The 27735-nt window shown below is 39.3% G+C and overlaps 1 long non-coding RNA gene across 1 annotated transcript in view; it reads left to right on the top strand.

Moving 5' to 3' along the window:
* The first annotated feature begins 225 nt into the window (after positions 1-225).
* The window catches only part of LOC106095563 (uncharacterized), a 71116-nt gene continuing 43606 nt past the window's right edge, over positions 226-27735 (top strand). The window contains exon 1 of the long non-coding RNA XR_001222757.1: positions 226-322. This is a non-coding gene — a long non-coding RNA (uncharacterized LOC106095563). The remainder of the gene's footprint in view (positions 323-27735) is intronic.

The raw sequence follows: 27735 nt of genomic DNA on the forward strand, positions 1-27735 counted from the left end.
TCTACATATAAAAGGCACTGCATGCACTAGGTGGTGTAGGGTATTATGTAGTCGGCACCGCCCGACTTTTGTCTTTCCTTACTTTTTTTTTTTTTGTTAGCATTGTTTTCAATTTTCATTTTCAGAAAAATTAATGTTTTCTCTATTTGTTGAAGGAATGTCAGAGCCATAAATGAATGATGAGTAAAAACAAGGAAAAACTGAAATTTTCTGAAATCGAAAATTCAGGTCGAAAAAACCGTAAGAAAAAAACTTATAGAGATATCTTAATAGTTCGGATTTTGCAAATAAAAGTGCACTCTGTACAAGACAAATAGAAAAGGTAAAGGTATTTAAGCAACTTTTTAAATAGAGACTAAACAATGAGCAAACAGTATTAAAATGGCGGCTTAAAGTGTCCTTAAAAACTAAAAATACATTTTGACCACATTTTTTACAAAAAACCCCAAAATACCAATTTCAAGCACGAATGAGTTCAAATCGGCATTATTTAGTAAATTGGCTGTGGAGGCTACAAATATTGTTTGATATCTAAATGTTTTGCACGTTTTAAGTGTTGTAGGTGTTATATGTGCTACAAAATAGGCAACTTTTTATCAAAAACCATCGAAAATTGTTCCGAGTTCGCAAAAGTCCAAGGGTTGGGCCTGTAGTTTATGTTTTTTTGTTACTTCATATGTCCCCCAAATACATTCAAATCATTCATCAAAATGAAAATCGATACAAAAATGCCTATGTAAATCGCAAAATACGATAAATAAAAATTAAAAGATTAATATCCCCAAAAACCAGCAAAAGATATTGTAGATCCCAGAGAGCGCAATGTTTGTTGTGATTTTTGAGCATTATCCAGCAAAAAAGAATTTTGGAATTCCCACCACAAATGAAGAGGCGCCCGGACCACCTAGGGCTACTTGCATATGATCTCGTTAACATCTAAGCTCTAACCATTTAAATGAGAGAGATGTACTTCTGTCCGTTCTCATACGGCAGATTGTTTACTAGTTTTTTTTTGTGATTCTATCCCACAGTGCAACAGTCCAATGTTGCTGTACCCACTGTCATAACACCATGAATGAAAGAATTAATAAGGCTGTTTTATTTGCCCACTAAGCGGTTTTTTTCACTTAGTTTTTATAGAGAAAAATTCTATCCCCGATTAGCTAAGCGGCTAATCTTACCGCCGTTTACTAAAAGATATGGTGTCTTCATTCAATTTGGAGGACAAACTTGAAAAAGGAAGAACCCAACATATTTATTCAATGATTAAACGTTTTAGAATGATAAAATTGCTTAGGATTTTAATTAAATCACATTTATGAACTGCGAGAAACATTTATTTAGAATTAAAATTACTTATTTTCTTGATATCTGATTATTTCGGATGTGAGTCTGTGATGCCAACGTTGAAGTACAGTGTTTAATCTATCCATAAGCTAGCAAATACGATAGACTGGTAAATAAAACAACCCAAATGAATGAACGCAAACATTGTAATTTAATGTCGTTGAATGTTAAACAATTGTGTAATTGGTCGTGTTGAAACGGGTGAAATAGTGTCGTTGTGTGCATTTGTGGGTGGTTCTCTACCGTTACTGTCATGGTCGGTTGGTCTGGTAATGTGAGACCATTTTCTTTTATTGTGTGACAATTTTCAGTTGATTCTGTCCCTCTTAATTGTGTAAAGGGCTTTGGGTGGTACAAGTTTATGTGGTTCATATTAGGGATGGTAAATACAGTGTTTGAGATGGTACCAAATCAAAATTTTTACAAGTTTTTTTTTGGGAGGTTTGGGAAGAAGACTGCTCGAAAAATCTTTGATACAAACAGTTTGCCAAGATGTGTAACACGGCCACGGAAAGGGCAGTTATTATCATATTTTCTTTATTATTCGGAGAATAATAAATACCTTCCAATGGTATAATCAGTTTTGCAATTGGTAAAGAAATAGTTCCACAATTCCAAAAATCGTCGAAATTTTTGGAATTGTGGAACTATTTCTTTACCTTGACTAAAATCATGAAAACAAAATTTTTTACTCCAATATATCATAAAAACTTATTGATACGCCAAACATATACTCCTATTTTTTTGTAGGATTTGAAGAGCTCTATCTTCTGCAATAAAACAAAAATCATGACGATCGGCCTATAAATGCCCCTGGACCCACTAGGATCTCCAAATTTTGCATAATTATTGGAAACCATCTCCACATTCACTAAGTCAAGCGTAGATATTCTTATCAGTTTGAATGTTATAGAATAGCCCAAGGATTTTTTGACTGTGGGACGTGTCCTCCAAGCACTTCTTGAACCAAGTCTTTTTTATATTTTTTGCCTCTAAAAAAATTGGGGCTACTACGGGCAGCCAAACTTTTTCGAATTATGTTAAGGGGCATTCGAAAAGCGTATTTTGAAAATATAGCGAGGGTTATTTTGTGTATATTTTTTATATTTTCCATCAAAGTCGAAAAATAGTAAAAAAAAAACTGTTCTTTTTAAATAGTGATTTATCTGGAGAAGCTCAAAGAAATCATTTTTTTGATAATCCTGCACTTATTGCGTATATCCTTCCGTAAACAAAATTTAAAATGACAATCCCTTAACTAGTTTTTGAGATATATCACCAGAAATCGGACCAAAGTACGTAAAAATCGTGGTTTCTGAAAATCGAAAAAGGTAAACTTTGAACGGCCGTGTCTTCTAACTAAACAACTGACATTTTTGTGGGTAACATTTTTGAAATCGGTGAAATGTTTTACATAAGATAGGTTTTTTAAAAATGCCGTAGGCGCACATGAAAATTTTGATTTTCGCCACCAGTTTCAAAGTCTCGGAACAATGAGGCTGATCGAATACTTATTATCACAGAATTTATGGTAAAGGAAGCCTTGAGGAGTTTCAAATCATTTAAGTCACCCGGCAAGGGTGGTATTTACATCTAAGACCGGCAAGACAAGTTATGCGACACCAAAGTCCTATAGACCTATAAACTTTACGTCCTTTCTACTCAAAACCATGGAACGTATTGTGGATATCATGATAAAGAGTTGGACATCCAGCGAACTGCTCAAATACAAACAGCATGCCTATATCAAGACATGGTAGAGCGTGATTACACTAATACTTCCTTGCGCCTCAGTAGTTTGGTGGACTGCGATGGAGAAAAAGTACAACATAAGAAAAATACAAGAGGTTCAGAGAACATGTTGTCTTGGCATAGGCGGGGCGAAGAGAACCACGCCCATTAATACACTGGGAACTATTCAAAACATCCGACCCATGTGCATCGAGTGCTATAATACGGTCCTGCAGGCGGAGACCCGGGCTATCACGGAATGCCGGAGGTGGTCATCAGGGCAATAACAACCAGGACGGTAAGGTCACGAACAGTCATGGAGTATAAAATGGAGTTTAACTTCTTCTCTGGAAATGGCACGATCCGCATTCTTTATATGCCGGGCCATAGTGGTGTAAGGGGGAATGAAAGAGCAGACGATTTGAGCGTGAAGGCTAGGGAACTGCCGACAATAAACTTGGTTAACCCTAAGCCTCTCAGGGGTGACGCTGTCCGAGTTAAGGACGTCGAACGCATGAGCACTACGGAAATCTTATAAGTAGATCGGTATAGTTAGAAAACGAAGCTATTGCTGAAAGGAAATATGAAGGAGATCAGTATAGCTTTGGGTATCATAACGGGGCACATGGGACTTCGAGCAGTCTTATGCAGGCATCTGGAGAAGATGATAAGAGCATTGCCTATGATATTGTCCTGATTTCGCGTCTAACAGACATCGGCACTTAGATAGGAACATAATACCAGGCTTGAACCGACATAGAGATGTAGAATGCAGAACAATTAGTGATTTTATGAGTTCCACCGAATTTCTGACTTAGATTTATAGAGGTTATTTTTGGTTTTCAGAGCATATAATAAGCTGATTACTTGCTTAGTTGTATGTCCTTAGTGGTATGGGGCTGATAATATCCGCAATCTCTTTTCAACTTTATTCAGCCGAACAACTGGAGATGGTTCTACATGTCGACCTAAATATACGAAATTAACGCCTTCTCTAAGGATGACACGATCCATATCGTTTGGGTGTTGGGCCATAGCGGAGTTTCGGCGTATCAGAGGGCAGGGAAATGGTCTGAGGATGAAGGGGCTATTACTGGAGGGAGGTAGGAGGGAGTTCGTTATAGCCTTCAGTACCATTACGGAATATATAGTACTAAAGGCTCACTTACGCAGAATAGATAGGTGTGACAAGTGACTGCGTATATAGCGCATGAGTCGGTTCTTAGGTGCGGATATGATGCCAGACTTGGACTAAATTCGGGGCATGAAATGGGAAACGATTAGGGATTTTGTGGGCAGCACTGAGTTTCTGACGTTGATAAATCGGAGTTACTTTTCGTTATTCAGTGCGATTGCTTCAGTCAGATTCATTCAGTCGATTGCTGGTTTAGGCATATGTCCATAGAGGCATGGAGATGATTATTATCAAAATACTCCTCTTCAACCTAACCTCACTATTCAAAATTTTCAAACTCATAACGGTAAACGAAAATAGAAAGCGAAAGATAGAAGAGATATCCCTGTTCTTTTAAAATGATACAAATCGAGAGGCGTGTAATTCCAACATAAAAACTAGAAGAATTAATGAAAATCCTTTTTTGCCTATATTAATAACAAAAATCGTATTTTTGGCTGGATACCTCACAAATGTAGCCAGCATTATCAAGGGGATAAATACAGCAAAAAATATTTCACGCCAGAATTTGAACCCAGGTGTTCGGCGTCATAGTCGGACAAGCAAACCTATACGCCACGATGACTTCCGGCCTTATAAAATTCACCAAACTCTGAATGTTGAAAATTGGTACAAGTTACATTCGTGATTCAAATAGTACCAAATTATACACTTTATCATCCCTCACGCACGGAACAATCGACAATCACCTTTTGACTCTCTTTCGTATTTCGGTCGTCGTTGTCGTTTGGTATGTCGTGAATTACAAATTACATTAGGTGGATGAGCGTTATTACCCGAATTGAGGTTTGTGCAACAAAACGAGATCTTGTTTTCGATAACAGCCAACAAAGAGCAAACAAAATGAATAAACACCCGCACGGAGCCCCAAAAGGAAAAAGAGCCCTAACAAGAATTAGAAAATAAAATCATTACGGCAATTAAACTCGGCGTTTGACACTGCATGTTTTTGTTCCAATAATGTCGAAGGTATTCATAGCAAACATAACAGATACATACATACGTATTATAAAATTATGTGGAATACAAACAGAACTAAATGCATTAGTTTTAAGATGAATATATTCCTCGTAGGAGGCGGAGGCCATCGTAGCGCAGAGGTTAGCATATCCCCCTATGACGCTGAACGTCTGGGTTCGAATCCTGGCGAGACCATCAGAAAAATTTTCACCGGTGGTTTTCCCCTCCTAATGCTGGCGACATTTGTGAGGTACTATGCCATGTAAAACTTCTCTCCAAAGAGGTGTCGCACTGCGGCTCGCCATTCGGACTCGGCTACAAAAAGGAGGCCCCTTATCGTTGAGCTTAAACTCGGACTGCACTCATTGATATGTGAGAAGTTTGCCCCTGTTCCTTAGTGGAATGTTCATGACCAAAATTTGCATATTCCTTGTAGTTTCCCAAAATTAATACCATAAGGATATTTTCTAAACTATTTATATATGAAGGGATTCTAAAATCAGAGCCAAAACATCTTTTGATCTGTAAGCAATTGAAATAAGGGGAGTGGAGTCGTACTATTTGATTTTTTTGGATTTTTTTTTTCTTAACGTAAATTTGATGCCTTTGCGGAAATACCTGACAACCAAAACGACGATTCCAAAACTTAAGGGTTTATATGCGTATATATGCGATTTATATAGTGGCTACAACAAAAGGTCCCGTTGGTTCTGTACCTTAATTGGTGGGCCGAATTCCCGAATTAACAAAAGCTAGATTTTGGGTATTGTCCCAAATTACGATTCATTTGTCATAAAAACACGAAGTTTGTTTTTAAAATGTAATTTATAAAACTTTATTGCTTTCTAAGTCATAACACCGGGTTAAAGCTATTTCGCTCATACAAAAAAAAAAAAAATAGCCAAAAATTTTTCAACTAAAATTTAATTAAAAATAAAATTGTTTTCAATTAATTGATTCAATCATTTTTTAGTTGAATAAGATTTTTTTTATAATCATATTCGCGATTGAAATGTTTGATTGAAACTGCTTCAATCACGAAAATGATAATATCGATCACAGTTTTTGAAAAGGATGATGTCAAAAATTTTCAATTACAAAAGAAAATTAATATTCAATTAAAAAATAATTGAAAATTTGTGAAATTTCTAATTTATTTTTTAATTGATCCCAATAAAAAAAAAATAATTCGTATTTTAAAATTTCAATTTATTTTTTAATTGACCGAATTAAAACAAGTATAAAGGCATTAATTTCGGCCAGGCCGAACTTTGGATACGCAACACCTTGGGTATATATGTAAACGCCCTTTCGTCACAATCCGGTGAAAATTGGATAACTTATGCACCCAAATTCGGGTCGAGTGGTCATTTAGTAGACTAAGTCACTATTGAATTTTGTATTTAAAATTTCAACAAAATCGGTAATAAATGAAGCTTTTATGAGCTTCAGACAATTAATCGCCATATCGGTCTATATGACAGCTATATCTAAATACATTCCGATCTTTACCATATTTTAGTCAGATGGCAGGTGGCCTATACCTAATCACTCTTTCAAATTTCAGCGAAATCGGGTAAAAGATGAAGTTTTTAAGGGCTTCAGACCCTTAGTCGGGAGATCGGTCTAAATGGAAGCTATATCTAGATAAAGTCCGATCTGAACCATATTAAGCTCGGATATCAGGAGGCTTTATACAACTCATTGTTTCAAATTTCAGCGAAATCGGGTAATACATAAATCTTTTATGGGCTTTAGAACCTTTATCGGCAGATCGGTCTATATTGCAGCTATATCTAAATATATTCCGATCGAAACTATATTTGGGTCCTACGTTGAGAGGCTACTCACTGTTACAAATTTCAGCGAAATCGGTTGAAAAATAAAGCTTTTATGGGCTTCAGACCTTTAATCGGGAGTTCGGTCTATATGGCAGCTATATTTAGATACAGTCCGATTTGAACTATGTTTAAGTTAGATATATATTTAAGTTAGATATATAGGGACCATCCTCAATTTCGATGCAACACAGTTATATGTATAGGTATTTGCGAAGAGAATACGAATCTGATATCCAAATGTTGGACCACGTTTCTGGGGGTCCACCCCTTCCCCAAAACACCCCCTAAACAGGACTTATTTACTGACCATGGGAATATGGGGCTTATATAAAAGATATTTGAGTGTAGAATTCGAATTAGATATCCAAATATGAGACCAAGTGTTTGGGGGGCCGCCACTGCCCAAAAACATCTCCTAAAGGGGACAAATTTACGAATATAGCAATATGGGGCTCAATTGAAAGGTCTTTGGGAGTGAAGCAAGAATCTGATATCAATATTAGAGAAAAGTGTCTATGGGGCCACCCCGCCCCCACTACACCACCCAAATAGTAAGTATTTGCTGACTACTGCAATATGAGGCTCAAATAAGGGGGTTTTTAGGGTGGAACACGAATCTGAGTGGCAGCCCATCCCCCAAAACACCCCCCAAGCTGGTCATGTTTGCCGACTATGGAAATATGGGGCTCAAATTAAAGGTATGTGGGAGTAGACCACGTATCTGATATCAACATTAGGGAACAACTGTCTAGGGGACGCCCCACCACCATAACAACCACCAAATAGGATGTATTTGCTCACCAAGACAAGACAAGGGTCTTAAAGAGAGTGCAAGTTAATATTTATTATTTTTAGGGCCAATAACCCAAACCGGACATATTTGCTGAATTTTGCAATAAGGAGTTAAAATGAGATTAGAAAACGAATTTGATATCCAATTTTGAGGCCAATGGCAATATGGGGTTCAAATAAATGATATATAGATTTATGAGAATAGAGCACGTTGCTGATATATTTTCCGTGCTTAGTGTTTGGGGGACCACCCCAATCCCCAAAACACCCATAAATCGGGCATATTTACCGACCATGTTAATGTGGAGCTAAAATGAAAGAGGAGAGTAGAGAAAGGTAGAGCAAGAGTTGATACCCACTTTCGGGACCAATTTTCTGGGGGTCTACCCCTTTCCCAAAATACCCCACAAACAGCAATTTTTAGTGACCATCGCAATATGGGGCTCAAATAAAGGTATTTGGGAGTAGAATTTGATATCCAAATTTAGGACCATGTATTTAGGCATCACCCCTTCCCCAAAACACCACCAATTAGAAAACGAATTTGATAACCTATTTTGGGGCCATGTGTTTGGGAGACGCCTCTTCGTGTAAACTCCCCTAAACCAATGACAATATGGGGCTTAAATAAATGGTATTTGAAAGAAGAGCACGATGCTGATATTTTTTCAGGGCCAAGTGTCTGGGGGACCACCTCACCCCTAAAACACCCCTAAATCAGACATTATGAGAATAACGAGCTGAAATGAAGTATTTAAGAATGGAGTATACCTTACATCCGAACTTAAATTCGTAGACCAAAAAAGATCATGATCAAGACAAGGAAACTATTGTTCCATATAAAGTAAAAGAAGGCGCAGCGGAGCGGGCCCGGTCAGCTAGTTTTGATTTTATTGTAAATAAAATAAGAATTGCGTCTGGCCCATTTACAATCTCAACCGACCTACACTAATAAGAAGGAATTGCGCAAAATTCCAAGCGGCTAGATTTACTCCTTCGAAAGTTTGCGTGCTTTCAACAGACGGAAGTACGGACATGGCTAGATCGACATAAAATGTTACGACGATCAAGAATATATATACTTTATGGATTCTCAGACGAATATTTCGAGTAGTTACAAACATAATGACGAAATTAGTATACCCCCATCCTACGGTGGAGGGTATAAAAATGTACGTGATATTTTTTTCTGTGTAAAGATAAAACTCCTCCACAAACAGTCTTTCGAGTACCTTTTTTTATTTTCTCGTCTATGTCGGTAGCTAGCACTAAACCTGCCTCGCTACTCTTTCTTTTATAATTCGGGCAACAATATTTTCCGCGGCAGTTTTGGAAAAAACGCCCGAAAGTGTTTGTTTCTAAGAAGTCATAGTGAACCCAAACATAAACCTCAAATTTGTGTTTCAGGAGTTTTGCATATGTGAACCATGTTGCATCCAAATCGAGGGTGCGCCTTATACAGCGCGCTTTCCGCTAATATATTTATATATAATTTGTAAATTTTCAATTAAATTTTTAATTGATCTAATTAAAAAATGAAGAATCCCTTGTCCCATCCATAGTCGAATGTTCATGGCAAATTTTGTAGATCAAATTTGATAAACTAACTAATATTTGTGCAGGCACTAATACATGATGGAAAATATCGGCATCGTAGAAACCGTGAGCTGCATGAAGACATTGACATAGTCAAACAATGACATTGGCTGGTCATGTAATCTGAATGACTGAGGAAATATCATGAAGAGAAAGGCATGTGGAAAGTAGGTGTCGAAAATTGCAGAAGGAGAGCAGAAGCTGCTTGGGTACATGTACTGAGTTCGTATACCAGAACAATCCTCTTGGCATTGTCCTCTCCGGGAGCCGTGTTGGTAGACTGCTCAGTTTACCAGTGCAGGGATTGTGGGTACCTGATCTGGCGCTACTGCGGTATCACAATGGAAAAAGTAGTCGAAGTGAGTCTGTTTAGAAAATAGACTGCCACTCAAACCTAAAATAAGTAAGTATTAAATTAGGAAACCTTACCTTGTGTTACATTTTAGTCGAGCCGATAAACTTGAAGCAAATTTGATTACAACACTACACGAGCAGATATACCTAAATCCTTTCAGTAAGTAATTGCGAGGCAAACATATGTCCAACATTGTAATGGCTGCCCTGTAGTCAGCAGCCTTCTTAGAAATAAAGCTCAATTGGGATATTGTGATGAATGATAATGAATTGTCGGATGCTTCCTGATTGCAACACTAGAGTCGACCTAAATAATTATGTTTTGATGTCCAATCACTGAAAATCATATTTAGCCGTTTGATTCAAATTGAGTCCGCAAAATCAACTTCTCGTATGGCCATAAATAAACCACGAAGCTCATTGTGGCTAATAGTCAACGTTGTGAAGTTCACATAACTTAATTGAGGTAATAAGCGCGATTGGAGGTGATTGATTGCGGCAGCAAATAAATGATTATTAATGCATGCAATTAGTGATTAGGGTTTATTGGAGCCAACATTTATTTAATTGTCCATCTTCATCAACATTTTGTTTTGCCACGAGGTGGCCATTGAATCTCTTTTCCCTCAAAACAAATGGATTTCATTGAATAGTAGTTGAAGTAGAGGCCAATTAGTGGATTTATGGTCTTATGTTGTTGGTCAAATATAGCACGAGTGAATAATTAAGGTTAATTATTTCAAAAACAGGGATTTCCTCTTTAGCACTCTTATTGACTATGGACTCGCAGATGAATGAAATTATTGATTTTATTGAAATTTTTTTTTATTTTTCCAAGTGGTGGAACTATTATTGGCAAATATGGATGTATTTAGGTAAATAATAACAACGCATTACGCTTGCTGAATATCCTACAAGGGCGGGCTAATTTTATTAAATTAATTTTACTAAGTTTAAAATTACGGCTGCTCAATAATGAATAAGAAAAGAAAATATGTTAGTTTTATATTTCCAAGTGAGGGAACAATTATTGCCGAATATGGATGTATTTATGGAATTAATAACAACACATTACGCTTGGGGTATATCTGGTAGCTTCTTATTGTTATCAAAAGGTAGCACGGTATTCCCCCGGCCGATACGGGATAACTATGAGCACCACACAGGCTGGAATTTTGAGCTCCGACTTGTGTGGTGCCCATCGTTATCACGGGAAGCTTAGCTGAAAGCTACCGGCCGCGTCCACAGGTTGCGGATGGTGGAAAGCTCCGTTTTTATGCGGAGTAGCTGCAAATGCGGCCGCGGGCAGTCAGCGATTTTCGAGAGGAGAGTCTCAGTGAGGAGTCAGGTGGCACTGGCTCTTAATTAAATACTGAGTGCCAATGATACTCGATATGACAAAGCGAGTTATCGGCGCCTATAAATAACCAATGGCCAACATCAGCGTCTGTTCCCAGGTTAGGGGCGGCTGGCGGCGAGCGTCGGATCTTGGAGCAAGCGGCTCGCCACAACGAGGGATACGTGTGCAATCTTACAAAATCCATGCCGTTGGGGCGCCAGGCTGGAACTTTGAGCTCCGACTTGTGTGGTGCCCATCGTTATCACGGGAAGCTTAGCTGGAAGCTACCGGGCTCGTCCACAGGTTGCGGATGGTGGAAAGCTCCGTTTTTATGCGGAGTAGCTGCAAATGCGGCAGAGGGCAGTCAGCGATTTTCGAGAGGAGAGTCTCAGTGAGGAGTCAGATGGCACTGGCTCTTAATTAAATACTGAGTGCCAATGATACTCGAGATGACAAGGTGAGTTATCGGCGCCTTTAAATAAGCAATGGCCAACATCAGCGTCTGTTCCCAGGTTAGGGGCGGCTGGCGGCGAGCGTCGGATCTTGGAGCAAGCGGCTCGCCACAACGAGGGATACATGTGCAATCCCACAAAACCCATGCGGTTGGGGCGCTGGGCCCAACCCACCCCCGGAAAGCTGATAACTACTATGAGAAACAAAGGAATAGTAAAAACGGACCCCCCTAACGTCGACGACCCACGCAAACGAAAAAAAAAGGACCATGATTTGCGGATCTGCACCTGGAATGTCCGCACTCTTTATAGAGAAGGTGCAGTATACGCGCTGGCGGATGTATTAGAGAAGTACAGGGCAGATATTACCGCCTTACAGGAAGTGCGATGGACTGGGAATGGCGTCGCTACAACACCAAACGGGGCGAACTATACTATAGCTGCCATAACACGAGGCATGAATTTGGCTGTGGATTTGTGGTTAGTCGGAGACTGAAACACCTTGTCTCCAGCTTTACTCCGGTGGATGGGAGGCTAGGCACAATCTGCATAAAGGCCAAATTCTTCAACATCAGCCTTAATTGTGCCCTTGACCCGACGAAAGACAAAGACGAGCAGACCAATGATATTTTCTACGAGCATAACATAAAAATATTCACAAAGCCACATGGCTGTCACCCGATCAAAACAAGAGAAACCAAATTGATCACGTTGTGATAGATGGAAGGCATTCATCCAGCGTGTTAGATGTACGATCGATCCGTGAAGCGAATATAAATTCGGATCATTACCTCGTTGCAGCAAAGGTTCGCACCCGTTTGAACATCGCGAGGAAAGTGCGATCTGACACTGCACGGAAGCTGGACATTGATAAACTGCAAACACAAAAAGTGGCAGCGACATACTCCACTCGACTAACCCAACTGCTTGATGAAAGCACTCCTTGTTCCGATGATATAATGGCGCAGTGGCAAACTATTGCCCACTCCATGGAAAATGCCGCGAAATCCGTACTTGGGTACCGGAAGCCTCCTCCAAGAAGCCCATGGTACGGCCAAGAGTGTCGAGATGCTACTGAAGCCAAGAATGCGGCATATAGAGCAACCCTGCAATCGGTGGCAAAGTGACAGATGAAGGAGAGGTATCGGGAGAAAAGGAGAGAGGAGAATCGTCTATTCCGCAGAAAGAAAAAGGAAATGGAAAGACGTGAGTGTGAGCGAATTGAGATGTACAGGAGTCAGAATAAAGTCCGGAAATTCTACCCAAGAACTAAACATGAAACCGATGGCTTTGGTGCAGGCACATCTTCCTCCAGAAACAAAGAAAGAAATCTGGTAACTGACACAGACAACATGCTGAGGATATGGAAAGAACATTTTACCCAACTGCTAGTGTCCGATGTTGGCGGCGAAGAGGATACCGCAGAACCAATCCCTGAAGATGGTATAGAATGTTTACCTCCTTGTCAGAATAAGGTCCAAGTAGCAGTGACCCGACTAAAAAACAACAAGGCAGCAGGAGCCGACGGTTTACCCGCTGAACTATTTAAGACCGAAGGCGACACGCTGATAAGGCGTATTCATCAGCTTATCTGCGCAATCGGGCTAGAAGAACGCATACCCCATGATTGGAATCTCAGCATACTATGTCCCGTACACAAGAAAGGAGACAAGACGGAATGTGCCAACTACAGAGGAATAAGTCTCCTCCCCATCGCATACAAGATACTCTCGAGCGTAATGTGTGAAAGATTATAACCTAAAGTCAATGAGATAATTGGGCCCTATCAATGCGGCATTAGACCTGGTACATCCACCCTAGACCAGATATTCACACTGCGCCAAATCCTGGAAAAGACCCGAGAAGGACAAATCAACACCTACCATCTCTTTGTTGACTACAAAGCCGCCTTCGATACTCCCTTACGTTCAAAGGTATTTCAAGCCATGACTGAGTTTGGTATCCCTGCAAAATTAATAAGACTCTGCAGGATGACACTTGCTGATACGCGTTCCTCAGTAAGAATAGGAAAGAATCTCTCCGAACCATTTAATACCAAACGAGGTTTCAGACAAGGAGACAGCCTATCGTGTGATCTCTTTGAGACAGTCAGTAATTTTATATACCTCGGCACAGCCGTAACCGAAACCAATGACACCAGTTTTGAGATTAAGCGAAGAATAATACCGGCAAACAGATGCTAGTTTGGACTAAGTAAGCAGTTTAGAAACAAGACCACCTCTCGACAGACGAAGATTTCACTATACAAGACACTGATACTTCCCGTGCTGTTATGTGGTTCTGAAGCATGGGTACTTGTGAAAGCAGATGAGGCAGTGCTTGGAGTATTTGAGAGAAAGATTCTTCGTAAAATATATGGACCAGTTTGCGCTAACGGAGAATATAGGCGACGTATGAACCACGAGCTGTATGAGCTGTATGACGACGATAGCATAGTTACATGCACCAAAATACAACGGCTGCGGTGGTTAGGTCATGTTGTCAGAATGGAGGAAGAAGTTCCAGCAAAGAAGTCAAACGCGGTGGTACACCCAAACCGGGAAGATCAAAAGCCCGATGGAAAGATCAATTTGTGGGAGACACCACGAAACTTGGTGTCAGAGATTTTGGAATGAGCGCAGAAGATCGAGACGCTTGGAACGCTATTCTACGTTCTGCTAATGGAACAAATATTCTGTCATAGCCAATTAAAGAAGAAAGAAAGAACCTGGTATTCCAGTCTCTGTTTTATGATTCTCTCGATTAATTTACGGGCTATGCCAAATATGCAAAGAGGTCTATAGGACAAAGTTGCTAGCCCATCGTCCCTTCCGTCGCATTTAAGTACTGTTCTTTCCGGCGTTCTGGGAAAACACCTTCTATAAAACATCGGTTATACGTACTTAGCAGTATGTCCGGTAGAGCGAGTTTATTTTGTATGGATAAAAAAAGAATTAAAATTCGTTTAGCATGACATTCTAAGAAAATGCGTGCTAAGTTCTTATCTTATATACCCTCCACTATGGATCGAATTTGTTGAGTTATATGCGCAAACAAAGAATATTAGATAAGAACTGTTATGATATTAGAGCTTTATCAAGTTATAGTCCGATTCGGACCATAAAGGAATGCTGAACATTGTAGAAGTCATTGCGTAAGTCAGTTCATTCGGATAAGAATTGCGTCTTGTAGGGGCTCAAGAAGCACAATCGGGAGATAGGTTTATATGGGAGCTATATCAAGGTTTTGATCGATTCAGACCATATGTTGAAGGTCATGAAGAGAAGCCGTTGTACAAAATTTTAGCCAAATCGGATGAGAATTGCGCGCTCTATTGACTCAAGAATTCAATATCCAAGATCGGTTTATATGACAGCTATACCAGATTATGAGCCAATTTGAATCATACTTACAGTTGTTGGAAGTGATTCCAAAACACTATGTGAAAAATTTCAGTCAAATCGGACGAGAATTGCGCCCTTTAAAGGCTCAAGATGTTAAGACCCAAGATCGGTTTATATGGCAGCTATATCAAAACATGGACTGATTTCAACAATACTTAGCACAGTTGTTGGAAGTGATTCCGAAACATCACGTGCAAAATGTCAGTCAAATAGGACGAGAATTGCGCCCTATAGAGCCTCAAGAAGTCAAGACCCAAGATCGGTTTATATGGCAGCTATAACAAAACATGGAACCATTTGGTCCATTTACAATCCCAACCGTAAAAAGTATTTGTGCAAAATTTTAAGCGGCGAGCTATATTCCTTCGAAAGTTAGCGTGCTTTCGACAGACAGACGGACGGACATGGCTAGATCGACTTAAAATGACATGACGATCAAAAATATATATACTTCATGGGGTCCCAGACGCATACTTAGAGGTGTTACAAACAGAATGACGAAATTAGTATACCCCCTTCCTATGATGGAGGGTATACAAATATAAGTATAACCCAAGGATCGGCCCGGCCCTCTGTCACTCCGTGTTTTTCGCATCGGTTAGCAAATTTTCATTGATTTTCTTTGGTTAGGTCAGGTCGAAAAAGGGGTGAGGATTTTATGGTTAGCTGGAAACAGAATTAACTCGTTGGATCCTCAAGTTTATCCATCCGTGAAGCTTGAACGCTTGGCAATATCAGAGTCCCACCTTTAGTGTTCTGTCAGAAATCCGACTCAAAACCTCGTCCAGAAGTTAATATTGAGTTAATTACTATTCTACGATCCGTCTTCATATACAGAAAAAAAGTTGGCCGCAAATTTGAGATTTTTATACCCTCCATCATAGGATGGGGGGTATACTAATTTCGTCATTCTGTTTGTAACTACTCGAAATATTCGTCTGAGACCCTATAAAGTATATATATTCTTGATCGTCGCGACATTTTATGTCGATCTAGCGATCTCCGTCCGTCCGTCTGTCTGTCGAAAGCACGCTTACTTCCGAAGGTGTTAAGCTAGCCACTTGAAATTTTGCACAGTACTTCTTATTGGTGTATGTCGGTTGGTATTGTAAATGGGCCATATCGGTCCATGTTTTGATATAGCTGCCATATAAACCGATCTTGGGTCTTGACTTCTTGAGCCTATAGAGTGCGCAATTCTTATCCGATTGGAATGAAATTTTGCTCGACGTGTTTGGTTATGATCTCCAACAACTGTGCTAAGTATGGTTCAAATCGGTCTATAACCTGATATAGCTTTCATATAAACCGATCTGGGATCTTGACTTCTTGAGCCTCTAGAGGTCGCAATTATTATCCGATTTGCCTGAAATTTTGTACGACGGATTCTCTCATGACCATCAACATACGTGTTTATTATGGTCTGAATCGGTCTATAGCCCGATACAGCTCCCATATAAATCGATCCCTCTATTTTACTTCTTGAGCCCCCAAAGGGCGCAATTCTTATTAGAATTGGCTGACATTTTACACAGGTCTCCTGCATATAATTTAATTGTGGTCCAAACCGGACCATATCTTGATATCGCTCTAATAGCAGAGCAAATCTTTTCTGATATCCTTTTTGCCTAAGATAAGATGCCGTGAAAAGAACTTGACAAACAACAACAAACAACTTAGCACGCTTTTACTTGTTATTTTATTCGAAGGATTTTAGCAATGAAAACGAGCTGAAGAACCAAAACAAAGATGTCATCTTTAAATTTAATTTCCTATTTACTAAAGGACACGACCGTCCATTTCAAATTTCAATCGCTGATTGATTCTTATGTTACTTCATAGATGATTGTCCAATTAGTATGAAAATTCCTTTTTGAACTTAGCATTTTAGCTTAAAAAACTAAGCATTTAAAGACGCCCCTATTTCTGAGGCTATTTTGCGTCTTTAGCTTACGTACACTGTTGTCTTCTTCAAAATTAATTTTCCAAACTTTCAGCGATATTTTGTTCTCCATTTTAGATGTGTGTCTTTACTACTACCATTTAAAATAAAAAATCCTTAATATCATCTTTAAATAATGTTTGCTTATTTTTGGCTCGAATCTTTAAAATTGGGACAACTTTTTCAATATAGGTGACAACATCTGTTATTCTTCTATGTAGACGCCTGGATGTGACACTGCATATACTCCACAGAAAACCAATCTCGTTTGTCCTTTATTGGGAAGTTTTCGGAACAGAAAATTTCTAGCATTAGACTTTTACACCTCACCTTTTATGATAACTCAATAATAGTAGTTTGTCAAAATAACAGACAGTGAATAAATTTAAGGAAAATCAGAGTTAATGGTATGACAATTTAATGAGGCGACTTGTCATTCGTCGTAAACAACGTTTGCTGAGATGACTAGCAAATCGATTGATATACATCTCTAGCGCCGTCCTAATCAAAGACATTTATGCAAATGATGGTTTCAACTAATGAACGAGCAAATAAGAAAAAATTGGATATACATATACTGCCAGCATATGCTTTTGTTGTTACGAAGGTGCCAGTTAACGTAGCTCCCGCCGCACACAAAGTTCGTTAAAATCGGAATTAAACAAACTACCAACTTAATAGTTTTAGCCATTTATCATTGAGTTTCGGCTGATGGTCGTCATAAATGCCAAATTAGCTTCTGTATTTCTCAAAGTTTTTGTTTTCCTCTTCGACTTTAGTTCGATGGAAGTCGAAAAAGAAACTGGGAAAACCAGAAACTCGGAGAGTATGAAATTAATTACGTTTTGTAATTAGTAAAAGGAGAGGAGAAATACACAACAAGTCAACAGAAATGTGGCAACAAAATGGCATTACTATTTTTCCCATTCGTCAAGATGTCTGGCTGACTGCTGCTTACAATGTTTTATGTGATAGCCTTCAGTTACTACACATTGATCGTATTTGGTAACCAGAGTAAAGAGATCCCAGCAACGTTGCTTACACAGTTTCCTCTATTGTCTGTCTGAGTGATCTGGGCGGCCCAGCTCATGGGAGGGCCAGTTGGCCACTCTGAGGAGGAGAAGATTAATTACAGCGTAATGAATGTAAATTTAATATGCAGCTGAAATGTTGAGCCTCGCAGTTTTTACTTCAGGTGGTAGGAAGCGAACAATTACAGCTACTGATTTTAGTTTGCGTTGCCCAAGAGAAGAACGTCGTCATTACGATAACGAATTTTAACTACAATGAAAGGAGCTGCCCACATTTGTTGTCAGGGTTAAAGCAAAAAGTTCTAAATTCCAAAAGATTCAAGGAAACGATACCAACGATCCATGAACATATCAGTTATTCGAACAACTGCAAAGTTGAAATCAAAGTTAAGGCGTTAGCTTTCACAGCCATTAAACTATGGGTGAAATTATCCACTTTAATGGTCAAAAGTTATAATAGGAAGCAATACAAAGTTTTTTTATTAAAAAAACAAAACTACTTTACTTTAGCTTCCTATAGTGCTAAATTTGCAGAACATCCTTTGCGGCAGCCATTAAAAGGAGCAAAACAGTTCGCTGCGTACCACCAGCCCTTAAAGAACACCAAACTATTGTTTCTCGGGATGCATCTATAACTCTTGTACGGCATGTGGCCGTTCTTCAGCCCAGATGCGACCGTTTTGTTTGTTTACGTATCCATTTAGCCAGAAAAGAGCTTCATCGCTGAATACATTGGATTTCCACTGCCAATAATTTCCATTTAGATAAGAGTTTCAACGATTTGGAGTCGCTGCTCGTTTGTGAGTTTCTCCATGATGAAATGGCAGAGTATAATGAAAATTTTTCACTTTCACAGATGACGTTTGGACATAATTACCAAATAGTGCTGTCACCCCAAAAAAATTACTCTCAAAAAATCACTTTTTATCGAAATTTCTTAGGAATGAATGCAAAAGCATTTTCCAAAAGTATGCCAGGTTTTTGGCATTAGTTGGTGAAGGTTGGTCATCCCGTTAGTGCCAAATTTTGTATAATATTGGTCAAAATATACTATGCTTGGTTTTGACTTGGCAAAATCCAGGCCTATTTAGGACTTCCTTCGTCTCAAATTTGGACACAAACCTCCCCGGGGCCTCACCTGGGAATTTACCTGAAGAAATTACTTGGAAAAAAAGAAGAATAATAAAAATGGATCCCCCTATGTTGATGACCGCCGCAAGCGTTTTAAAGACCATGATTTGCGTATATGCACCTAGAATGTCCGCACTCTTTATAGAGAGGGTGCAGTGTACGCACTGGCGGATTTATTGTAGAAGTGCAGGGCAGACATCAATGCCATACAGGAAGAGGGATGGTTCGAGAAGGGTTTCACAACAACACCGAGTGGTGACGCCCTATATTATTGTAGCCCTGAAACGAGGCATGAATTTCTTTGTGGATCTGTGGTAAATCGGAGAGCGAAACACCTTGTCTCCAGGTTTACTCCGATGGATGAGAGGCTAGCTACAATCCACATAAAGGCCAAATTCTTCAACAATAGCCTTATTTGCGCACATCCCCAACGGAACACAAGGGCGAACAGACCAAGGATATTTTCTACGAGCACCTAGGAGGGGAATATGACCGCCTACCCGCCTGTGATTTTAAAGTCGTTCTGTGAGATTTTAATGCGAAAATATGGATTAAAAATATCTTTGGACCAACAGTCTGAAAATTTAGCCTACACGAAGAAACTAGAACATTGAAGGATTCACCCGATCAAAACACGAGAAACCGAATAGATCACGTTTTGATAGATGGAGGACGATCGTCCCGAGGGGCGAACATCAGTTCGGATCATTACCTTGCTGCATAAAAGGTTCGCACACGTCTAAGTGTGGCGAGTGTTGCGCCACTGCACGTTGAAAAGCTGCAAACACAACAGCACTACTGATGAAAGCACTACTTTTCGTACTTGGGTACAGGAGGCCTCTCCCAAAAATCCCATGGTACGACCAAGAGTGTCAAAATGCTGCTGAAGCCAAGAATGCGGCATACAAAGCTTTCAGTAGCAACCGTGCAATCAGTAGCAACGCAGGGAGAAAAGGAAAGAGAAGAAACGTCTATTCCGCAGAAAGAAAAAGGAAATGGACGTGAGTGTGAGCGAATTAAGATGTCCAAGAGTCAGAATGAAGTCCGGAAATTCGACCACAAAATTAAACATCAAACCGATGGCTTTGGTGCAAGCACATCCTCCTGCAAAAAAAAGAAGGAAATCTGATAACTGACACAGATAGTGTGCTGAGGATATGGAAAGAACATTTTACCCAACTGCTAGTGTTCGACGATGGCGGTGAAGAGGATACCGCAGAACCAATCAATGATGATGATACAGAACGTTTACCTCTTAGTCAGAATGAGGTCCAAGTAGCAGTGACCCGACTAAAGAACAACAAGGCAGCAGGAGCCGACGGGTTAGCCGCTGAAATATTTAAGACCGGAGGCGACACGCTGATAAGGCGTATGCATCTGCTTATCTGCGCAATCTGGCTAGAAGAACGCATAACCGATGAATGGAACCTCAGCATACTATGTCCCGTACACAAGAAAGGAGACAAGAAGGAATGTGCTAACCACAGAGGAATAAGTCTCCTCCCAATCGCATACAAGTTACTCTCGACTGTTCTGTGTGAAAGATTAAAACCTAAAGTCAATGAGATAATTGGGCCCTATCAATGCGGCTTTGGACCTGGTAAATTTACCATAGACTAGATATTCACACTGCGCCAAATCCTGGAAAAGTCCCAAGAAAGACAAATCAACACCTACCACCTCTTTGTTGACTACAAAGCCACTTTCGATGGACCCATACGTTCAGAGGTATTTCAAGCCATGACTGAGTTTGGTATCCCTGCAAAGTTAATAAGACTCTGCAGGATAACACTTGCTGATACACTTCTCACAAGACAACACGTGTTACTCGCCTATGCTGACGACATCGATATCATGGGTCGATCACCGCAAATACTAACTGCAGCCTATTAAAGCTTCAAAAGTGATCAGTGAGATCACAAAACGCCTTGTGCAAGGGAGCAGATAAAGAAAACAGAGAAAGTTGGGAACCACAATTTTGAGATCGTCAGCAAATTTAACTTCTTCGGCACCACGGTTACCGAAATGAATAACACCAGTTTTGAAATTAAGTGAAGAATAGTACTGGCAAATAAATGCCACTTTGGACTAAGTGATTTAGAAACAAGGAAGACACTCATACTACCCGTGTTGTAATATGGTTCTGCGGCATGGTAATATGATTCTCCGGAAAATATATGTGGACCAGTTTGCGTTAATGGAGAATATAGCCGTTGTATGAATCACGAGCTTTATGACGACGGTAGCATAGTTGCACGTATCGAAATACAACGATTGCGTTGGCTAGGCCATATTGTCAGAATGGATGAATAAGCTTTAGCAAAGAAGTTTTTGAAGGCGTTATCAGTGGTACACGCAAACGGAGATGACCAAACGCCAGATGGAAAGATCAAGTGGTGGAATACGCCTCGAAACTTGGTGTCAGAGATTTTAGAACGAGCGCAGAATATCGAGGCGCTTGGAACTCTGTTCTACGTTTGGCTTATGATACAAATGTTCTGTCATTGCCAACTAAAGTAAAGTAAAGTTTATGAAATGGAAGCTGGTGTACTCAGTGACAGTGCTGCAAAGGTTGAAACTTTTATGTTGGATCAACATAAATTAAATCATGGTTTTTCAATTCGGAGAAGAAGCGTATTAGACCGAAACGATATTTTCATTTGTTCAGCCTTAAAATTACAGGTTTTGTCTCGAACAGGCAATTCAAATGCTTATTTAGAAGCTCCAATACAACTTCCTGTTCTAAACATCTTCGGATTCGGATAAAAATAAACCTTAGAAGAAAAGCTGTAATATCGGTCTATATCCAAGTCCATATCTATATACCAAGAATGGACCGAAATATCCTCATATGTCGTGTGTGTCTTCATACAAAATATACAATATTTAGAAACTCAATCAAAATGGACTAAAAATTGTCTAAGTTAGTCTGTAAAGGACTGCCACTCTTACCTAAACTAGGACCATTCAAAACGTGTTCTTTACAAAATATGTCAAGGTGCAAACATGTCTTTGTAAATGCAAACTTTAAGTATTATAATATTCCGGGCTTTTTTTCAGAGACGCTACAAAAGTAGACCGATAGGGACTCTTTTGACATTTCTCTTCAGTAAGGTTTGCCATTTCATGACGGAAAGATATACGAGCCAACAAAGAATCGAAATTATTAAAATTTACTACCGCAATTCGGAGTTTTTTTCATTTGAAATGCATCTTCATGGATGAGGTTCATTTCTGTCTCAATGGCTTCGTCAATAAGAAAAAAATATGCATTATTGGTCAGACAGCAATCCACACGTAGTCCATGAGTCATCAGTCATCATTGTATCCCGAAACATTTGCGGTTTGGTGGTTTTTATGGGCCGGCGGCTTCATTGGGCCGTACTTCTTTCGTGATGATCAAGACCGTCAAGTTACTGTTATTGGGAATCGCTACCGTTCAATGATAGCTAAGGTAAGGTTAGGTTGAAAAGAGGGTGCAGATATTCTTCTACCCCATGCAACTATAGACATACACCAAAGCCAGTAATCGGCTTGTTGTGCACTGTAAAAACTAAAAATTAACCCCGAAAAAGAAAATCTAAATTAAGAATTCAGTGCTACTTACAAAATCCTTAATTGATTTCCATGCAATGCCCCTAAGTTGGATCATGTCAGAAATTGTGTCCCCACCAAAGTGCTGGTATCTGTTAGACGCGAAAGCCGGGCAATGACAAAGGAAATGCTCCAACGTCTCATCATCTTCCATGCATGCCCTACACATGCTATCACTTGCCGCACCGATTTTACATAAGTGAGCTCGTAGTCCTATGTGTCCCGATATGATACCAATATCGCTGTTCCACAATGTTGCATGCGCATTCGTCGCCCACGCCCTTAGCTCGGACTGCGTCGACCCGAAAGACTCCGGGTTAACCAAGTTTATTGGAGGCAGTCCTCTGTCCTTCATCGCCAAATCGACTGCCATTTTATTCCCCTTTACTCCATTATGACCCGGCACCCAAACGATGCGGATTTTGCCATCCACAAAGAAGGCTCTTATCACCTTCTTACATTTCAAGATTGTTCGTGATCTTACCGTCCTGGTTGTTATTGCCATTAAGGCAATTTCACTGTCCGTAAAGATGTTCACACTCGACGTTCTCGCGTTATCACCACACCACCTCACGCATTCCATGATCGCCCAGATCTCCGTCTGTAGGACCGCCTTATGGTCAGGCAGTCTAAAACAGATCTCAGTCCCTGGGTTCTAAATGTAGACCTCCAGGTCCACTCTGTCCTCTAGCTTTCATCCATCCGTGTTACATGATGGCAATACTACGGTTCCGTCAATCCAAGACTGTGCCACTGGCAGCAGTGCCTCGCACTAGACCTCAAGTGTCGTCACATGTATCCGATTGGAAACCTCTTCCTTCCCAGCCAGGTTTCCTATCAAAAGCAATTTTTTTTTGCCCATGAACATTTCACTAAGGAACGTGGCCAAACTTCTCACATGTCAATGAGTGCAGTCCGATTCAAATATAAGGTCAATGATATGGGGCCTCCTCTTTATAGCCGAGTCCGAACGGCGTGCCGCAGTGCGACACATCCTTGGAGAAAAGTTTTACATGACATAGTACCTCACAAATATTACCAGCATTAGGAGTGAAAAACCACCGCTGATTACCCACTCATGCCCGAATTAAAACATATGAGATTAAATTAATCTTAATACTAACTGCAAGAACTAACTGTGCCCATCCTAGTTCAAGAGCTACAGGATGGGCACACTATGGGCACTGTGGAGGGCACCATAGTGCAGAGGTCCGCCTATTACGCTGAACACCTAAGTTCGAATCCTGGCAAGAACATCAGAAAACAAGTAAAAGCGAGTTAAGATCGGCCGGGCCGAATCTTATATACCCTCCACCTTGGATCGCATTTGACACTTTCTTTGAGATACATCTACATATTCAGATGGACTGTATTTGTCACATTATAAGAAGTCAAAAAAAAAAAAAAAAATACCACATTTAGAATTTCACCTAAATAATTGCGTCAAATCAGGCGATCGGTTTATATGGGAGAAGTGCCATGTTATAAAACAATTTGGACCATACTTGGCACGCCTGTGGAAGTAAGAGCAAGTCGGATAAGAATCGCGTCGATATCGGTTTATATGGCAGCTATATCAGGTTATGAACTGTTTTTTATTGGATAACAAAACTAAATACCTCATGCAAAATGTCAGCCACATCGGATAAGAAATGAGCCCTCTATAAAAAAGATTTTATTTTTCGTAAGTTTTTATTTTTCGAAAATTACCTCAATTGACCAATGTTGCATATACGCAACACTACATTTACAAAATTATTACAGGCGAACTAAAAGTTTTTTTTCACGCCGGGCTTTTTTTAACAGCTCATTTACCTATCTTAATTAAGTTATTGAACTTGGTTTTAGGATGAATTAATTATACTATGTTTTTTAACACTTTTATAAAACAACGGTTTTTGGAAAACGAATTTGTCAACTTCGCTCTCGCGATAAAAGCTGTTAACTGAACACGTGCACTGCTGACTACCAACTTACCAGCTGTAAGCTTAAACAACACATGAGTAGAGATGGGTTTCTACCGGGTTAATACCCAACGCTTGGGTATTTATTGGGTAAATACATATAAAATACCTTTTTTGGGAATTTATTTGGATATTATTAATTTTGTAGATATCTTGGGTATAAAAACATTTTGCCAACAATTTTTGATGATTCCGACCTTCTTCATAAAATCGGATTTTAGTCATATATAGCCGCTTTGTAGACCGATCTCCAGACTTAAAGATTTGGGTCAATAAATTGGTCTTTTTCATCCAATTTCGATCCAATTTCGGCACAGTGAGTTCTGGTAGACCCCAACCCATTTCTGTGGAGTGTGGTTCAGATCGCCCGATCTCCCGATATGGGGTATTGAGGCCATACAGATCCATTTATTACCCGAAGTCGATGAAATTTAGCACAGTCTTTTCTGGTAGACCCCTATCCATTCCTGTCAAATGTGGCCCAGCATTTTTCATCCGATTTTAATGAAATTTGAAACAGTGCGTTTTGATAGACCTCAACACTTTGTGTCGTACATCGTCCGGATCGGACCATGTTTGGATATAGCTGCCATAATGACTGAACTCTCGATGTATAGTATTGAGCCCATAAAAGGAGCATTTTTCATCCGATTTGGATGAAATTTGAAGCAGTGCGTTTCGATTGACCTCTACACCTTTGTGTCGAATGTCGTCCAGATCGGACCACTCGATATAGAGTATTGAGCCCATAAATGGAGCATTTCACATCCGATTTGGACCGTGTCGATTTTACGATGGCAATTCTTGAGGTTACTAAATATTTACTGTGTGGATATAGTTGTTAATGGTTGATTATTGGATAAAATATGCAATTAGTTTGATTGATATTTGCCTTTAACGGCTGAACCTGGGGCTAAATTGAAATATGTTCATATCTGCACCACATTTGCCAGTAATGTGTAGGTGTCTTCCAAATCTTACTGCTGCAAATTTCGTAGCAATCAGATGATAAATTCGACTTTTTTGTACTGAGTATCTAATAGTCCATTCTAATCCACACTACCTATATGACCCAATCTGGGCGATATTCAACAAAGGATTTAGAGGGGTACCAAAACGCACTGTTTCGAGTTCAATACTCTATATCGGGATAATGGTCTATATGGCAGCTATATCCAAATATGGTCCGATCTGTACGATATGCAACAAAAAGGGTTTAGAGGGGTACCAGAACACGTAGTTCCAAATTTCATCGAAATAGGATGAAAACTTCCCCTTTTATTGGCTCATTACACTATATGGGGAAATCGGTGTATATGGCAGCTATATCCAAATGTGGTCCGTATGTTATTCTATAAAATGGTTTAGGGAGGTACCAGAACTAGCTGTGTCAAATTTCGTGGAAATAGGATGAAAAATGCTCCGTTTTTTGGCTTATTACACTATATCGGGAGATCGGCCTGTATGGCAGCTATATCCAAATATGGTCCGATCTGAACCACACTTCATAGAAAAGAGAAGGGGTCTTCCAGAACTCACTGTGCCAAATTTCAACGAATTCGGATGAAAATTACCAATTTATTGCCTCAAGACTTAAAATCTGGAGTTCGGTTTATGTAGCGGCTATATACATATAACTAAAATCCGATGTTATGTGATCAGAAGATCAGCTTTATATACAAAGATTACGAAATCATCAAAAATTGTTGGCAAAATATTTTTATACCCACAATATCTGCCAAATTATAAACACCCAGCTTTTGGGTATAAAAGTGTAAATAAACGAGTATTTACCCAATTTACCATTAATGGTGGAATAATCAATAACTGTTTGGAACTAAAACCAATAACGGTCTGGTGGTAAAACCAATAACAGACTGGTATTTAAACCAATAACGGTCTTGTGCTAAAACCAATAACTGATTGGTATTAAAACCAATACCCGTTCCGTAATAAGGCTAGTACCAAACGGTAGTAATTATTTTATGTTTCATCCATACCATCTGGTATTGTTTTTATACCATACGGTTCACCCCATAATGGTAGAATAGTCAATAACTGTTTGGTAATAAAGCCAATAATGGTCTGGTGCTAAAACCAACAACAGATTGGTATTTGAACCAATATCAGTTCAGTAATACGGCTGGTACCAATCGGTACTAATCGTTTTTATTTTTCATCCATACCATCTGGTATTGTGTATGGTATAAACACAATACCAGATGGTATGGATATATGGATGTTTTTATACCATACGGTTCACCCCATAATTGTAGAATAGTCAATAACTGTTTGGTAATAAAGCCAATAATGGTCTGGTGCTAAAACCAACAACAGATTGGTATTTGAACCAATATCAGTTCAGTAATACGGCTGGTACCAATCGGTACTAATCGTTTTTATTTTTCATCCATACCATCTGGTATTGTGTATGGTATAAACACAATACCAGATGGTATGGATGAAAAATAAAAACGATTAGTACGGTGTTGATTTACATTCAATACCGTAAGGTACTGAAATGAGCACGTTTGGTATCAACTTTTCTCTTCGTGTATGAATTTGTTTTAAAGTTATGTCTTCTGCTGTTATTTCTCACATGTTGGGCGCCACTTTTACGTAATTCCTCACATATAATAAATACCTTTTGGGTATTTACCCATTGCCCATCTCTACACATGAGGCTTTATTTTTGAGAAAGAATCAAAGAAAAATTATAATTATTTCTCGATAATAGCAGAGTGCTGCATACACACATTTTTTAAATTGAGTTACCCAATATTTATATTGGAAAATCGCCAAAGTTCTCAACTATAGTATATCATCCTTTTTCCTTGCTAGTCTCTTATGCATATGTAATATAAGCAGCTCAAAGTTTATTTTCGGTTTCCTAGCTAAACTGATGACAAATTGCCATTTTACGATCTTTGCCATATACAAGTTGCTAGAGTAACCCCAACACACACGCACACATAGATTGATTATTTAGGAGACCTTTAAGACATCATTACAACGAGGATGATGACTGAATCTACAAAAAAATTTTTATTAGCTGAACACGG

The sequence above is a fragment of the Stomoxys calcitrans genome, chromosome 3, assembly GCF_963082655.1.
Source record: "Stomoxys calcitrans chromosome 3, idStoCalc2.1, whole genome shotgun sequence".
In the NCBI taxonomy this organism is placed as follows: Eukaryota; Metazoa; Arthropoda; class Insecta; order Diptera; family Muscidae; genus Stomoxys; species Stomoxys calcitrans.